Here is a 16,433-nt window from a genome sequence, read left to right on the forward strand (position 1 = left end):
TGGTTAACATCATACTTAGCAAGCATCTTACGGAAAGCACCATGAATAAAGTGTGAACCACCATCAGTCATTAAATATCTAGGGACTCCAAACCTTGGGAAAATAGCTTCCTTAATCATTTTAATAGAGATGTTGTGATCATCACTACTAGTTGGAATAGCTTCTACCCATTTAGTAACATAATCAACAACAACCAAAATATGTGTATACCCATTAGAGGAAGGAAAATGTCACATGTAATCAAATCTCCAAACATCAAATAGTTCAATAGCAAGTGAATAATTCATAGGCATTTCTTGACGCTTATCGATATTACCTATTCTTTGAAATTCATCCCAAGAAGAGACAAACTTGCGGGCATCCTTGAAGAGAGTAGGCCAATAAAATCCAGATTGCAATACCTTGTGAGCATTTCTATCTCCAGCGTGATGCCCTCCATAAGCCTTGTAGTGACATTTCCGTAGGATTTGTCCCTGTTCATGCTCAGGTACACAACGTCTAATAATACCATCTACTCCTTCTTTATAAAGATGTGGGTCATCCCAAAAGTAATGTCTTAAATCATAGAAGAAAAATTTATTTTGCTGTTATGTAAAGCTAGGTGGTAGATATTTAGCAACAATGTAATTAGTATAGTCAGCATACCAAGGAGTACTATTAGCAATATTTATTGCAGCTAACTGCTCATCAGGAAAACTATCATCAATAGGTAGTGGGCCATCAAGCACATTTTCAAGCCTAGACAAATTATCAGCTACGGGGTTCTCAGCTCCTTTTCTATCAATGATATGTAAATCAAATTCTTGTAACAAGAGAACCCAACGAATAAGTCTAGGTTTAGCATCTTTCTTTTCCATAAGATACTTAATAGCAGAATGGTCTGTGTGAACAGTTACTTTGGAATCAACAATATAAGGTCTAAATTTATCACAAGCAAACACAAATGCTAAGAATTCTTTTTCAGTAGTAGCATAATTTCTTTGAGCATTGTCAAAAGGCAAGTTCCAATCAGGTGGTTGAACAATAGGTGCAGAAGCTTTCTTGAGTGTTTCAAAGGCTTCAAGACAATCATCATAAAAAACAAAAGGAATATCCTTTTGCAAAAGATTAGTAAGAGGCCTCAAAATTTTAGAAAAGTCTTTGATAAATCTCCTATAGAAACCAGCATGACCAAGGAAACTACGAATACCTTTGATGTCCTTAGGACATGGCATTTTCTCAATTGCATCAACCTTAGCTTGGTCCACTTCAATACCTCTTTCAGAAATTTTATGACCCAAGACAATGCCTTCATTAACCATAAAGTGGCACTTCTGCCAATTCAAGATAAGATTTGTTTGTTCACATCTCTGCAAAACTCGCTCAAGATTGCTTAAACAATCATCAAAAGACTTCCCATAAACAGAAAATTCATCCATGAAAACCTCAACAATATTTTCACAAAAGTCAGAGAATATAGCAGGCATACATCTTTGAAAGGTAGCAAGTGCATTACATAAACCAAAAGGCATACGTCTATAAGCACAAGTTCCAAAGGGACAAGTAAAAGTAGTCTTTTCTTGATCAGGTTGAGAAACAGGTATTTGTGAAAAGCCAGAGTATCCATCTAGGAAGCAAAAGTGTGTGTGCTTAGATAATCTTTCAAGCATTTGATCAATAAAAGGCAAGGGGTAATGATCTTTTCTAGTTGCTTTGTTTAATTTTATGTAATCAATTACCATTCTATAGCATCTAACAATTCTTTGTGGAATAAGTTCATTCTTATTTTAGGAACAACAGTAATACCTCCTTTCTTAGGGACACAATGAACATGACCTACCCATCTACTATAAGCTATAGGATAGATTAACTGCTTCCAGAAGTTTTAAGATTTCCATTCTTACCACTTCCTTCATTTTTGGATTCGACCAACGTTGGTGATCAACAACGGGTTTAGCATTAGGTTCCATATTAATTTTGTGCTGACATAGAGTGGGACTAATGCCCTTTAAATCATCAAGAGTATATCCAATAGAAGCCCGGTGCTTCCTTAAAACTTTCAATAATCTTTCTTCTTCATGTTCTGAAAGGTTAGCACTAATAATAACAGGATATATCTTCTTTTCATCAAGATAAGCATATTTCAAAGTGTCTGGCAATTGTTTTAATTCAAACACAGGATCACCTTTAGGTGGAGGAGGACCTCCTAGAGTTTCAATAGGCAAATTGTGTTTAAGCAGAGGATGTTGTTCAAAGAAAACTTTATCTATTTCATTTCTTCCATGCATATGTAAATCATTTTCATGGTCTAGCAAATATTGTTCTAAAGGATCAGTAGGTGGCACAGCAATAGAAGCAAGACCAATTAATTCATCCTTACCAGGCAATTATTTTTCATGGTGATTTTTACTAAACTTGGAAAAATTAAACTCATGAGACTCATCACCAAAGCTAACACCAACAGTTTGTTTTGTACAATCTATCTTAGCATTAACTGTATTCAAGAAGGGTCTACCAAAGAATGGGACAAATTTCATCTTGTGGGGAACCAAGAATATGAAAATCAGTAGGGTATTTTATTTTCCCACACAAGACTTCAACATCTCTAACAACCCCAACTGGTGATATGGTGTCTCTATTGGCAAGTTTAATAATAACATATATTTCTTCTATCTCAGCAGGTGCTATGTCTTTCATGATTTCTTCATATAAAGTGTAAGGAATAGCACTCACACTAGCACCCATGTCACATAAACCATGATAATAGTGATCTCCTATTTTAACTGAAATAACACGCATGCCAACAACAGGTCTATGTTTATCTCTTTTATCAGGTTTAGCAATTCTAGCAGCTTCTTCACAGAAGTAAATAACATGCCCATCCATATATTCTTATAGGAGATCTTTAACCATAGCAATACTAGGTTCAAATTTAATTTGTTCATCAGGTTTAGGTGTTCTAATATAGCTTTTGTTAACCACAGTTGAAACTTTAGCATGTTCCTTAATCCTAACAGGGAAAGGTGATTTCTCAATATAAGCAGAAGGAACAACTGGATCAACATTATAAAGTATGATTTCTTCTTTAACTGGTATTGGTTCTTTAATTTCTTCTTTAATAGGTGGGTGATATTTAAACCACTTCTCCTTAGGGAGTTCAACATGAGTAGCAAATGATTCACAAAAGGAGGCTACTATCTCAGAGTCAAGTCCATATTTAGTGCTAAACTTTTGGAAAGCATCGGTATCCATAAAAGATTTAGCACAATCATACTTAAGTTTAATACCTAACTCTTTACCTTCATCGAGTTCCCAATCTTTAGAGTTGCGTTTAATTCTTTCCAAAAGATCCCATCGGAATTCAATAGTCTTCTTGAACCAGCACAAGAAGTATCAAGCATTGTTTGATCATTACGAGAAAGCCGAGCATAAAAATTCTGGATAATAATTTCTCTTGAGAGCTCATGATTGGGGCATGAATATAACATTGACTTAAGCCTCCCCCAAGCTAGAGCAATACTTTCTCCTTCACGAGGTCAAAAATTATATATATATAATTCTGATCACGATGAACTAGATGCATAGGATAATTTTTTTGGTGGAACTCCAATTTCAAATGATTCCAATTCCATGATCCAACATCATCACATAGCCCATACCATGCCAATGCTTTTCCCTTCAAAGATAAAGGGAAAACCTTTTTCATCACTTCATCCCTGGGTAAACCTGCAAGCCTAAACAATCCACAAATTTGTTCCACATATATCAAGTGCATACCAGGATGTTCGGTTCCATCTCCTGCATAAGGATTAGCTAGCAGTTGTTCTATCATACCGGAAGGAATTTCATATTCAATATTTTCAGTAGGTGCAGTAGGTTGAGGGGTTGCTAATTGTGGTTCCAGACGAGGTGAAGATACCGCAAACAAACTCCTCAAAGGATTGTTTTCCATAGTAACAAGTGACAATAAATTTCAGCACACTATATAAATGTTTCCTTACCAAATTCCACTTACCAAAGGTGCTTCACTCCCTGGCAACGGTGCCAGAAAATAGCCTTGATGACCCACAAGTATAGGGGATCAATTGTAGCTCTTTTTGATAAGTAAGAGTGTCGAACCCAACAAGGGGCAGAAGGAAATGACAAGTAGTTTCCGGTAAGGTAATGTCTGCAAGTGCTGAAATTTTAAGTAGCGAGTAGTTTGATAGCAAGATAATTTATAACAAGCAAGTAATGATAATAGTAACAAAAGTGCAGCAAGGTAGCCCAATCCTTTTGAGAAGGGGCGGAGCCAGGATTTGAGCATGAGGGGAGCGAAGAACATTGGTCATATCTAAAAAACAGAGAATACTTGCGGCACTAAACCTTAATATGGTGCTTGGCGCGACCCAATTTACATTGTGCGATCGGCCTAGCTATTGAGGAGGTGCATGCCGAAGACCACATGTTGCCGCTTTGGCTCACATGCAGCGCATGTCATGCATTAGGCCCGTCTTGGCAAAGCATAGTCCAAAATTTGACGATACCACCGAAATAAAATAATTCGGGATGTCGGATGAAAAACTTTAGAATAATTTTACCTCTATAATTGCCAACTAAATCGAACAAAACTATGAGAAAAAATATCAAATAGTTTGAAAATTATACATCATGGTATACTAATTAATTAGACCTTGTATGTAGTGCTCCAATTAATCAAGACTAGTGGATTGATATCCAGACGAAACAAGACTTGAATGTATAGCAGTTACCTTTAGATTGGCGTGCTCAAGGACCAAAAGCGGGTTAGAGTATTTGATTAAATATGATCACCGGGGGACTCCAATGGACAACACTTCGGCAAGATTAAAACAGGAAGGCTGGATAGCACCGCGGCAGTATCCTGTTCTGCTTGCGGCTGTTGTGGCGGCAAGCAGAGGCACAACGGCGGAATCAATCGATCGATTAGCGTCTAGGTTATTGGTAATTAGCGTCTAGGTTACGCGGAATGGGCTTTCTAGGCTTACACGAAACCATAATGAGTTATTTTTGGGCTGGGTGTACACGGCTGAAAGGATCTATGGGCCCGGGCCTTAAGTACATACTGATTAGCAGTTAACTACCCATATTAGTACTACTACAAATATAGCAGATCGCCTGGGGGTGCGAACAATTTGGGGGGGGGGGGTCTAGCCCCTGCTCGCCCCATGTCTCTGCCCCTACTTTTGAGGCAAAGAATAGGCCAAAACGGTCTCTTATGATAAGCAAAGCGTTCTTGAGGGTACACGGGAATTTTATCTAGTCACTTTCATCATGTTGGTTTGATTTGTGTTCACTACTTTGATAATTTGATATGTGGGTGGACCGGTGCTTAGGTGTTGTTCTTACTTGAACAAACCTCCTACTTATGATTAACCCTCCCGAAAGCATCCGCAACTACGAGAAAAGTATTAAGAATAAATTCTAACCATAGCATTAAACTTTTGGATCCAATCAGTCCCTTATGGAATAGCGCATAAACTAGGGTTTAAGCTTCTGTCACTCTCGCAACCCACCATCTAATTGCTACTCCACAATGCATTCCCTTAGGCCCAAATATGGTGAAGTGTCATGTAGTCGACGTTCACATGACACCACTAAGGGAATAACAACATACATACTATCAAAATAACACATATCAAGTTCACATGATTACTTGCAACATGATTTCTTCCGTGACCTCAAGAACAAAAGTAACTACTCGCTAATGATAAACATGTTCATGATCAGAAGAGTATTAAATAGCATAATGGATCTGAACATATAATCTTCCACCAAATAAACCATATAGTAATCAACTACAAGATGTAATCAACACTACTAGTCACCCACAAGTACCAATATATAGTTCTGGTAACAAGATTGAACACAAGAGATTAATTAGGGTTTGAGAGGGGATGGTGTTGTTGAAGATGTTGATGGAGATTGCCTTCCCCAAGATGGGAGAGTTGTTGGTGATGATGATGACGATGATTTCCCCCTCCGGTAGGGAAGCTCCCCCGGCGGAATCGCTCCGCCGAAGGGCAAAAGTGCTCCTGCACAAGTTCCGCCTCAAGGCGGCGGCGCTTCATCCCAAAAGTCCTCCCCCTTATTTTTCCTAGGTCAAAACCACTTATATACCAGAAGATGGGCACCGGAGGTGGGCCAAGGAGGCCACAACCCACTAGGACGCACCTGGGGGGGCTGGCGCTCCCAGGTGGGTTGTGCCCACCTGGTGGCCCCCTCTAGTGTTTATTGGCTCCAGTATTTCTCAAATAATCCATAAAAAATCTCTGTAAAGTTTCAGCTCATTTGGAGTTGTGCAGAATAGGTGGCCTGAAGTAGCTTTTCCAGGTCCAGATTTCCAGCTGCCGGAATTCTCCCTCTTGGTGTGTTCCTTACAAATTATGAGGGAAAAGGCATTAGAATTACTTCAAAAAGCATTATTATGGATAAAAACATTATAAATAACAGTGGGAAAACATGATGCAAAATGGACGTCTCACACACCGACTCCCGCTAGTCCGACGCCGGAGGACAGCGCCGCCGTTTAATGCATTGCCTACGCGTACTTCCTTTTGAACGCCGAACTTTCGAGTTATTGATCGCCGAACTGTGGCATGGTGATCACCAGACTTGTGGCGCTGATCGCCGAACTTGTGGCATGGTGATCGCGGGACTTGTGGCGCTGATTGCCGAACTTGTGGCATTTTGGGGGTAGCAGGAAATGTCAAGTTTGAATTTATAACGTCTTGGGGCCGACACCCGGGGGCGTGGCTGGAAACTAGATCGCCCCCAGGGCCTAAAAGGCGCCGGCCGAAGGGCCAAAATAGCGCCGACCGGTGCGCTGGGGGGCGAACGAGTGGAGATGCTCTTAGGGTTTAGTGCGATGTCCGTTTTGTATTCGGCCTGGCTATTCGGCATACCTTCATCAAGGGGATAGGAGCAGCAACAGGTGTTGCCTAGATGAAGGCTTCAGGCTGACTGATTTATTACTTTGTAGTCTTTGTGAATAATTAAAATGGCTGCATGCATCGTCCAGATGCAGAGGCCGGAGATCTATCCTCATTTTCAAAAAAAAACATTGTGTGGCACCATGTTGATGTGTTCTTTACATCCGTCGGTACAAATTGCTCCATGTTTTGCATCAACATTGCGGTGGAGAGCCCCTATTCATCGATGAAAATTCTAAATGTTTGTGAATTTCAAATATTATTATGATTTTGAAAAATGTTCATGAATTTCAAAGAAGGTTAATGAATTTCAAAAAATATTCATCAATTCAGTAAATATTCGTGAGTTTGAAAATGTTCAAGCATTTTATAAAGTTTGCAAGTGTTAAACATGCTCGTGAACTTCAAAAAGTTTGTGAAACCAATAAATGTTTGTGAATTTGAAAATAAATTTTAAATTTCAAAAAATGATCACGAATACATAAAATGCTCAGGAAGTTAAAAAAAGTGTGCAAGATCAAAAAGTGTTCACCAAATTCACATTTTTCACAAATTTCAAACAATTTTGTGATTTTGATATTGTTCACGAATATGAAAAATGAGCACATATTATTTTAAATGGATTTGAAAACTTTCTTGATTGAAAAAATGAACTTAAAATTTTCATGATTTTTAAAAATGTTCTAGAATTTAGAAACTGCTCATAATTTTCAAAAGAAACACAAATTTTAAATCTAAGAAAATAAAAAAGAAAAACCAAAACAAAAAAAGACACAGAAGACACAGAAACAGAATAATGGTCAGCCCATTACCGCGGACGGGTGTGCGGGTTAGGGCAATATCCCCTGACCTACCCAAGGTAAATTTAAATATGTGGCAAATAGTTAATAAGGATAAAAATATTTATGATAATGTATATGTTACTGTAACATAACGCATCTCAAGAAAAAATGAGTTTATATTTTTCTTTTACATAAGAGAGGATTTTTCCTCTCCGATTTCATATAAAGAAACCCAGTTCTAGTAACAGACTCCCCTTACTCGACCCGCATCATACTAAGACTACTAGTCTATTTTTAAAATACCATTACAAGCCAGCTCACAAAAGAAGCAGAATTTGACTAGTCCATATCGAACGCGAAAGAAAGTACAGGATATCATCGAAAACAAGTAGCCAAAAGCTGCTGAAGGAGCATCAGAAGTAGTAGGACGGAAGGGTTGTTTCATGGCAAATTTTAACATGCTTTCTCTTACCTCTTCTTTTTACATGTGAGGTAAGAAGATAAGAGTTTATTAAAATATTAATTAATAAGATCAACGGCTCGGATCTATTATATACTCTTATCTATCATGTAAAAAGAGGGGCTAAGAGGAAGCATGCTAAAACTACTCTTGTTTCATTTATTTAATTTTCCAACTTCAGCACACCCAAGTGACATCCCTATGAAGCTCTGAAAATTTGCGACCCGTTCTATCACTTTTGCTCCCAGCTGCAAGATTCTTCTCTCTGGGTCCTTGATCTACAAAATATACCAATCCAAGATGTAGTTGCAAATCAGTTTCACCACACACAAAGGGTCATTGATTCTTTTTCTTTCAAATATTATATCATTGCGGCGTTTCCACACAACCCAAAATAATCCAGAAATACCAACAAAGACCATTCCCCTAAAATGAGTTTACACTAGCACATATGCCCGTGCGTTGCAACGGGGAAAATTGATATTTTGCACAAGCATAATGTTCCACGGCATCAGATTCATTATGAAGAACATATTGCAACACAGCATCATCCTTCTACAAAATGAACATAAAAAAATAAGTTGCAATTTAGTCGTATTCATATTTTCTTTGCGGGGCGTAATGTCCCACTGATTTCATTTAAATACAATCCTTTTTTAATGTGTAACATCCCAAATTTCCAATTTGAAATGTTATACATTAGGTCATCATGCATATCATATTTTATTTTGCTTTTGGTTTTGATCCTAGAAAATCCTAAGCAACTCAAGGACCCACGGAGAGAGTTGGGGATTTCGTTATTGACATATTTGAGTTTTCTCAAATTATGTAAAACAGGATCATTTGATTTAATTTATTTTATCATCAATTATTTCTATTACAAAAATATGAGAGAGGGAATAAAATGACTTTCCTAAAATATAGAAATATTGAGTATTTAATAAAAAAATCAAATAAGTTTTATTTCGGAGTTTTTCGGTATTTTTATTTGAATTTAGGAAAAATGCGCGTTTTTCAAAGTTGTAGTTTGGGCCCAGATAAATGTTCACTTTATCGGGCTTGATTTTAGGAACCCGGCAAAATTTATCTCGTGATTTTTGGAGTCCGTTTAGTATTTTTTTTTTATTTTTCTTCCGAGCGGATTTAAAAAAAATGCGAACCGACTACGGGCCGTATTCGGTCTGGACTCCGCCGGCCGGGGGCCTTTATATAGCGCCCGGGGGAGAGAGCCAGCGCCCGACCTAACCCTAGCTAGCCGCCGCCTCCCAGCCGCCGCCGCCGCCGCTGGAGCCGCGCGACTTTCGAGGTTCGCCGCCGCCTCGTTTTCCGTGCAGTTTTTTTTAAAAACAATTCTGTTCGTCGTTTGTCTTTTTCGTCGGATTTTCCGCGGTTATTTTCTGATCGCGATTTCTGATCCGATTTTCGTTTTAGTATAACTTTTCGCTCGTTTATCGGAATCAGGCGATTCAAGCACTTGGAGTTTCGTCTCGAAACCCTCTTTCCGAATAACCAAGTTAAACAAGTTTTTGCTACTGTAAAATTTGCCCTAAATTCAGATTACTAGAACGAAGTTGTTTTCTTTCGCCGTTTGATTTCTTTTGTTTCGTTCGATTTGATTCTTTTTGCCAACCAGGGTTCTTAAGTTGAACTTTCTAGTTAGATCTGCTATTTGAGTTTTACCTGTGCATTAGATGAGTACTTATTGTATGCTTGTTGTTTGTCTGCGATAGAATACTCGGAGTGCGCCGCCTGTTACGTTGAATCTCTAGGTTACGCGGATCATCAGCAAGGCAAGTAACACTTTGATCATACCTTTTCTACAACCCAGTTTTATTGCATTAGATCAATCCTCACACATTGCATGATTAGGATCTAATTAAATTGTGGGATGGGAAGTAGATGAGGTAGTACCTATTACCTGTTTATTATCAAACCTTTGGGAGTTACTTCTACGTTTTCTTATTATGCCATGCTATGCTAGTAGACGTGGATTGGGTGAGTGATATCCATGACAGATGTGAGAATGTTAATTAATGGTTTATCTAAGGTGGCAACACAACACATATCTGGGTGGATTGAGGCACCTGGGGTTTCCAGGACTTGCCTGTTTTCTTTGGACCGCCACCCAGACTCAAAGGGATCATGAGATTTTTCATACTAGAAACTTCCATGTGCAGCCACAAGCCATTATGGGCTCTGGCATAGTTGACTAAGTTGTGCGAACTCTTACAGTGGTAGACTAGCAGATGTAGGGGATGTAGGTGGTACGGTCTACCCGATCGTAAGGTGCTAGCGCTTCTGAAAGACTATGTCTCGGTCATCCGTCTTCTCAAACACCATGTAGTGCGAGAAACCAAACGGAGGCGATCGAGTCTTGTGGGGAAAAGTGCGCAAACCTCTGCAGAGTGTAACAAACTAATCATGGTTAGCCGTGTCCCCGGTTATGGACATCTTGAGTATCTGGTACCTGGATTTTCATGTGAATCTCAACATGTTACTCTAAATTAATTTTGATGGGTTTTAATGATGCTACTTTAATTGGGATTGAGAATGCTGTCAACCATGGCGGAGCTACCGGAGACAGCTTCTTCTCCCAAATCCACCGCCGCGTTCATCGATTCCGTGGCGGAGCTACCGGAGATTACTAGATTTTGGGAGGCGTGGGGAGAAGAGGGAGGAGAAATACCACTCTGCGGAGAGAGAGGGGCCAGAGCGCCATCCGCGCGCGGTGACCACCAGGCGTAGGTAGGAGAGAGGGGGTCTGGCCGGCGTCGCTCCTCCGTGCGCCGCGCTCGTGCAGGAGCGAGGGCTCGAGAAGGTACCCGTGCGTCCGTGCAACACGACCACCTCGCGTGCAGGAGTGGGAGGCGCCAGATCCGGGCCAACGCCGTCGCGCGATCCCAAGAGCTCCGACCAACGGACGCAGCTGCGGGACCCTTCACTCCGGTCCCATTTGTCCGTCGCCGAGCTTGGTTTGGGGTGGACAGAAGGGAGGGCGGTCGACGGGCGAACTGGGGATTGGGGACGAACTGCTACGCCGGCAACTGCTCCAGTTCTCGTACACTGACCGAGGTAAGATTTTCCCCAATACGTGTTGCTCGCATCATCACACATTTGGTTATTGCCCAGAGACAAAACAATTATTCTGGCATACTGTTGTGGGTGCCTCAAAATCAAAACTAGGGATTCAAGAGTAGGTTAGTCGCAATATTCAGTATTTTCAGCGATGCTTTTCCTTACGCGAGTTTGGTTTGGTCTGGCTCACTCACGGAGGTGGTGAGGGGTTGAATTGAGTGTTGTACATGATGCTCTGATTGATGAATGAGCCTACCATTTTTTCTGCAAAATCTGCTCACCATGATCCCTAGTTCTTGCTTTCAGCATGAATCATGCCTACAGGTTTAAGGCGGCTGTACGAGACAGTACAATGCCGGCATATCTTCATCCTGTGGCAAGTTGGCTCATAGAGCCTATTTTTTGTCTATTCATTAGTGCTTGGCTAATTCAATGTTTAATTCTAGTCGCTTACAACCACATATGAACTTAAAATCATTGTTAATTTTTTTGTAATACGCGACATATGCAAATTCATATGGATTATCCGGCATATTTTTGTACAGAGATGGTTGATGTTTGCTTACTGCACACTTTGTAGTATTTTCTTTTCTTGTCTGGTACAAGATGCATGCTGCCTAAACTGCAACCACTAGTTGCCTAGGGATGAAGAAAGAAGTTGTTTCGGGTAAACTTCACACCATTTTGTTGTCTAGGGGATATCGATGAAGTGGCTAAATGATAACCTATAGTTGCCTTAGTCATTGTCAGCGGTCGAGGAATTGGGCCTCAAATCGCTGGTAAGCGTCATTGATTCCCTCACACATGCATTTTATTCCACTCAAATCAAGGTCAAATTGGACCGAGGGGATGTGGGGGCAGTTTTCATGTGTGCATGTGGTCGTGGGTATGTGGCCGACGGCGAGGCGCACACGGTGTAGTATCTCACGATAGATCTCCCCCGCCCATCGTTCTGAACTACGGTGGCATGATAGTTTTTGGTCAGGGACGTGAGTTGCCTGAATTTGTGTCGCTAGTTGTCGGAATTGTGTTGCCAGATCCCCTTTACGACGAAGTTGTAGGGCTTTTTAAGGGGGTGCCATGGTGGAGTTGTAGGCGTGTTAGCCCTAGTTGCTTGGATTTCTGGAGCGAGTTGTCAGAGTCTTGCTATGAGCTCTTATCGGATCCTTCTACTGTGGAGTTTTGCTACTAGTCAACACATTCAACTTTTGCTTACTTTAGAGTACAAAAAAACTCGGACACACCAATGCGTTGCTTACATTAGGAATATTTTTATCGGCCCGAATGTCACGTAGTTGTTGATCCTCGAGTTGAGAATTTGAGCTTTTTTGTGTAGTTTTTGATCCTAAGTAACAAAACTTGCCTGCCGGTTGTTACTGAATTGCCTGATATTGTTCAGAATTTGCCCAAATGGGCTTTAGTTTTTGTTACTTAGGATGCATGACATGGTTCCAGGACTTGCTAGTTGTTTTCAGTTAGTGCCCTAGAAGCTTTCATACCAGCACAAGATTGGATGAAACTCAATCCTAGTGGGTTGTTAGTTTTTTCAAAAGTTGCCCAACACTCTGTAGGTAGTTGCCTCAGATAACACATGAGCGGGGGTAGCTGTTTTTTGACCCTGAGCGGAGATTGAGCTTTTTTGTGCCTGGGGTGAAATACTTCAGATAATGAACAATCCTAAACTTTTGCTTGATGTTTTTTTGTTTACTTAATTGCCTGACATGGTTTAGATTTTTGTTAATGGTTGTTACTTAGGTTGCTTGAGTTTTTGCCAAAACTTGCCCAACACATTGTAGGCAGTTGCCTCAAAATAACTCTGATAATGAACAATCCTAAAGTTGTGTCTAATGTTTTTGTTATTTATTTGGCTGACATGGTTCAGTTTTTTTTGCTTTAATGGTTGTGTACTCATTAAACTCGTCAATGCGAGATCAATGAATTATAAATTAATACTACTACTAACTATGTTGCCTACAATCAAAATAACGAATAGATCAAGTCTACATTTTTTTTCCTAAATAACTAATAGATCAAGTCGACAGTATTTCGATTGTAGACTTGCCTGCAATCAAAATTAGAGTTGCCTACAAACAAGTAGAAGAGTTGTTTGTCGTTTCCTCATGAGAGACCAGAATGCAAGTCAGGCTGTTTTGGCATAAGCAACTCCCCCTAAATGGGTCCCCCCCAGCAGAGAATATGCACAGTCCCATGAGAGTACATAAAAAATTTGCCTAAGACCAACATCACAGTTGCCTACAAGCTACATACATATTTGCTTTATTTTATCATCCATTAGGAAATAGTTTTCCTTTGCCCCTATGTTACATGGCAGCACAATTTTTTGCCTACAATCAAACACACAGTTTGCCTACAATCACACTTTTTTTGCCTCAATTTAATATCTATATTGCCTACAATCACATAGTATTTTGCCCCAATGTACTATGCATAGTCCGGGGGGCATGGCCTCTTTTTTTTTGTCCCCCTTCGTTTTTGCCTGGATTTAGATGGGGTTTGCGCATGTCTCACTGCCCCCACCCCTTATCAATATGTTCTCACTAGGTTACAAGCCAGTTAACTGACCCCCCCCTAGAGTTAGGGTGTTCTATAACTCTCAAATCACACAGGCTGTTTCTTCAGCCAGTTAACTAACACAATATAGGTTCAGATTTTTTTTCCCTGAAACTTGTAGGCAAATTGCCTACAAACCAGTAGTAGTTGCTCTTGACTACTACTTTTACTTTTCTTCAGCCAGCAAGCTAATGAGTTGGCTATAGAATCTATGGAAATTGCCTACAAACCCAGTACGAGTTGCTACCTTTTTTAATCTCGTATTTTTTTAAAAAAAATAGGAGTTTACCTGGATATACTATGCAAATTGCTTAGATCATATCACAACTTGCTTCCAATAACAAATGCATTTGCCCAGGGGGACACCAACTTGATGTTCCACAGAATATAGGACCACATTTCTTTTGCCTGAAATTTGTAGGCAATTGCCTGTATCTACTAGTAGTTGCTCCTTACTTGCACTTTATTTTATCATTTTTCTTTGGGGCAAGCAAGCTAATGAGTTTGATGTAGAGTCCATTTAGTCTTTGCTCTTCCTTACTTATCAATTTTGGGGGTCTCTAGGAACCATAGGGCTAGCTTTGGGTGTAGGAGATCCGAGATCGGGTTGGAGTGCATAAGCACCTGATGGGGGTGCAGGACCTGAGGCGTGTTTTCTTTTTCTGCTTGTTTTGTTGCAGGGGGAGCACTAAATTCAAAAACAATGTCAAAGCAACGTTTTCGAGGTTTTGTGTACATGCCATAGCAAGAAGCTTCAACAACCACTCCTAGGTAAGCTTTGCACAACCACAAAGAACTACCGAATTTATTTCTCACCAAAAAAATAGTTGCCTCAAACTTATATGCATTTTGCCTGCATCCCAGAAGTACTTGCTTTTTAGTACTCCCTCCTTCCCAAAATAAGTGACTCGACTTTTGTACTAGCTTTAGTACAAAAGTCGAGTCACTTATTTTACAAAAGTCGAGTCACTTATTTTGGTACGGAAGGAGTAGTATTTTCCATCTTTGCAAGCAAGAAGCTTTGCCAGCCACTTCTAGGTAAACTTCATAAAACCCTAATATCTTTGCAACTACTCCCTCCGTCCGGGTTTATTAGGCCTCTCAGCATCACAAGCATGTCCCTTTTTAAAAGGCCTTGCTTTGGAAAGGTGCATGCATGCAGCCATTTCATTGGTTGCATTGAAAGTCATTATTGTTGGTGCTAAGGCCGGAGAATTAATACACTTCATGCATGCTTTTTCATTGGCTGCATGCATGTGAGAGAGTGCATTGGGAATAGAATGAAAGAATTAATGTGAGCAAATTACTATGTGTCTTGGTCTAAAAGAAGTTGTCTTTAGGCCTAATAAACCCGGACGGAGGAAGTAGTATTTTTCTGCCTCCTGAGTAGCTCGCTGTTAGCTTTCCTGTTACAACAAAAAAAATGAGTTGCCTAAAACTTATATACATATTGCCTACATTATAGGAAGACTTGCTTTTAATTTCCCCTTCTACTTTTTTGGCAACAAACAAATTAGCTAGCTGCATAAATTGGTTTTCAACTCATAAAATTTGCCTGCACCGCAAGCACAAATTGCCCAAACAGTAAACAAACCAAAAGAAAACTATCCTACTGTCGATTTTGTTTTCAGAAACAGAAGTTGCCTGGAAGCATTATGAAAATTGCCCACAACACGACAGAACTTGTCTAACCGAAAAGCCACATAGGAGTGTCAGACAAATCTAGCAAAGTGTCTAACAACCATTTTACTAGGATCTTCACTATTGTAGGCAACTCTTTCTTGTTGGATCCCTGTTTTTCCTGAACAATTAGATCATCTTTTCTTAGGATTTTTAATGCCTTTTTTACTGTTGAGTTGGGGGGATGTATGGATGGGGTGGATGTGCAGGGGCATCTGTAGCGCAAAATTGATGTGAGTTCCTTAACTTTTTTATGCAGTTCTTGTTGCATGGTGGCCATCAGAGGAGGCAGAGGCGAGATGAGCTTTCATGTGGTTCGAGATCTGGGAGGAAGAAGACCAGTGAGAAGCCGAGGCATGCGATGGGTTGGTGGGAAGGACAACATGTGGGACTTTCTGCACGTGATCGGGGAAGGAGAGTGGTGCTAGTTGGTGCGCGAAAGATCTTTTCTTTTTGCTGGTTGGTGTGCGGGGGCACCAGGTGATAGGACTTCCCTTTTTTGGTTCCTCTTTCTAGACGGGGGATGATATCTTCCTTAAATGGGGTGTGTGCCAGGGAACTACAGGAAGCACGCGTTTGCTGCCTAGACGCGTCCATTATAAAAATGTCTGCAAATATTAAACGACAAATTAATAACCAAGTATTTTTGTTCCTTAGTAAACATTATTCAATTATAAAGAATACGATATTGTTTTTCTTGTACTCAAGAACGAATGATTTGAAGAATGTACCAGAAAGAAATGTGCGCAGATAAAAGACAGTACAAGGGCTCTCCGAAAGGGAAAGTTATAAAAGAAAAATTAGCGCGCACATGTGGGACTTTCTGCACGTGATCGGGGAAGGAGAGTGGTGCTAATTGATGCGCGGGAGATCTTTTCTTTTTGCTGGTTGGTGTGCGGGGGCACCAGGTGATAGGACTTCTCTTTTTTGGTTCCT

At 40.2% G+C, this 16,433-nt stretch overlaps 1 long non-coding RNA gene across 1 annotated transcript; it reads left to right on the forward strand.

Moving 5' to 3' along the window:
- The first annotated feature begins 10,747 nt into the window (after window positions 1-10,747).
- On the forward strand, window positions 10,748-16,158 carry LOC125513989 (uncharacterized). The gene is made up of 3 exons (XR_007286228.2): window positions 10,748-11,243; window positions 14,498-14,588; window positions 15,757-16,158. It is a non-coding gene; the product is annotated as an uncharacterized LOC125513989 (long non-coding RNA).
- The last annotated feature ends 275 nt before the right edge of the window (window positions 16,159-16,433 follow it).

Source organism: Triticum urartu, chromosome 6A, assembly GCF_056163025.1.
Source record: "Triticum urartu cultivar PI428250 chromosome 6A, HENAU_Tu73, whole genome shotgun sequence".
Classification (NCBI taxonomy): Eukaryota; Viridiplantae; Streptophyta; class Magnoliopsida; order Poales; family Poaceae; genus Triticum; species Triticum urartu.